This window comes from Bison bison, unplaced genomic scaffold, assembly GCF_000754665.1.
Source record: "Bison bison bison isolate TAMUID 2011002044 unplaced genomic scaffold, Bison_UMD1.0 scf7180017864228, whole genome shotgun sequence".
NCBI classification, from domain to species: Eukaryota; Metazoa; Chordata; class Mammalia; order Artiodactyla; family Bovidae; genus Bison; species Bison bison.
The window spans coordinates 5,903,921-5,905,523 of NW_011494800.1; the positions used below are offsets into that span (position 1 = coordinate 5,903,921).

Below are 1,603 nucleotides of genomic sequence, written 5' to 3' on the forward strand. Positions count from 1 at the left end.
AGACAGCATGAAGTGCTTTCTCTTGTCTGAATCAGATATATACAATGTTTTGGCTGTGCAATAGTTCTTTTCTTCCAAGTTCAGTTGCTGCATTTCTTGGTCACTATTTCCTATTCCAATAAAAGCACATGGTTGAGATTCCTGTTCTGAACAACCATCGCATTCCATTTGTTCTTTTTTTTTTGTTCCATCCACTGCCCATAAGATACACACAAGGAGGAAGGCAAAAAAACCTTTTTTCATGTCCATATGACTTCTGTGCAACTTTTGCATGAAGAATAAGCACTGTTTGATCCCCTCGTTCTTTTAAATAATTTCACATAGCTTCCCTAGTAAGTCGTTTAGGTGGAAGCCGCTCACCAGATTTTCCTGTCACAACAGGCGCCATCTTCCACCTCACTCCAGTATTCTTGCCTGGAGAATCCCATGGACAGAGGAGCCTGGTGGGCTAGAGTCTACAGGTTCGAAAAAAGGCAGACACGACTGAAGCGACTTAGCACACAGCACAGTACTGAGACTGTTAATAGGTTGTCTGAAAAGTCCTACAGTCATCTTATGTAGAACCAAAGCAAGCAGGCAGGTATCCTCCTAACATCAGATCAGATCAGATCAGATCAGTCGATCAGTTGTGTCCAACTCTTTGCGACCCCATGAATTGCAGCACGCCAGGCCTCCCTGTCCAATACCACCTCCCGGAGTTCACTGAGACTCACGTCCATCAAATCAGTGATGTCATCCAGCCATCTCATCCTCTGTCGTCCCCTTCTCCTCTTGCCCCCAATCCCTCCCAGCATCAGAGTCTTTTCCATACTTAATACTATTTACCCAATCTTCTCCAATTCCAATTTCTCAAGTAATGGCTAACACTCTCGTGCATGTATTATGTCAAGCACTGTTCTAAGGACTTGACACTTACTAACAAATTCTCATGACAACTTTACAAAGTCAGTATTCTTAGTATCCTCATTTTACAGATGAGACATGAAGGCCCAGATGGGTAAAGTAACTTAGCAGAGGTCCCTCAAGTGAGCAGAGTGAAGATTCAAAGAAGTCTGGCTCTACAGTTTTACTCATATATAAACTCTTTACAGTCTCTTATTATGTGGTTGAGCCTCTAAGGGAGAAGCCAGAGATTTATGGAAATGGGACTTAGAGCAGTTGCTGATATTAGATGCCCATAAGCCTACACTACATACGGCTCTGTGACACATATCACAATAGAATAACAATGATTAGGCTTCAGGTTAGAATTAGGCTTAAAATTTTATGCCTATCCACTTCAATCTGGCCCCAAAATGCCATGGGTCGTGATGACAAGACTGTGCCTACCATTTAATTGACTTTTTCACTTTAACTGCTGATTGTTATAAATTCTTAGTGCTCTGATCTCAAATTGGTAGTGCATAAATTTAGAATACCAAAAACAAGGCCTAATTTGGGGGTCTTAGCTGAGCAAAGGTGGAGGGACTATATCTAGGCATTTGAATGTATTTACCATCCACTGCTTAAAAAAAAAGAAAAAGTTGGCTTAAATCTCAACATTCAGAAAACTAAGATCATGGCATCTGGTCCCATCACTTCATGGAAAATAGATGGGGAAACA

At 41.4% G+C, this 1,603-nt stretch overlaps 1 protein-coding gene and 1 pseudogene across 1 annotated transcript in view; both read right to left on the reverse strand.

Annotated features, from left to right (window-relative positions):
• LOC104992928 overlaps positions 1 to 622 on the reverse strand; it is a 2,472-nt pseudogene extending 1,850 nt beyond the window's left edge.
• Positions 1 to 1,603, reverse strand: part of COQ2 (coenzyme Q2 4-hydroxybenzoate polyprenyltransferase) — a 29,958-nt gene that overhangs the window by 25,621 nt on the left and 2,734 nt on the right. The window lies entirely within an intron of this gene.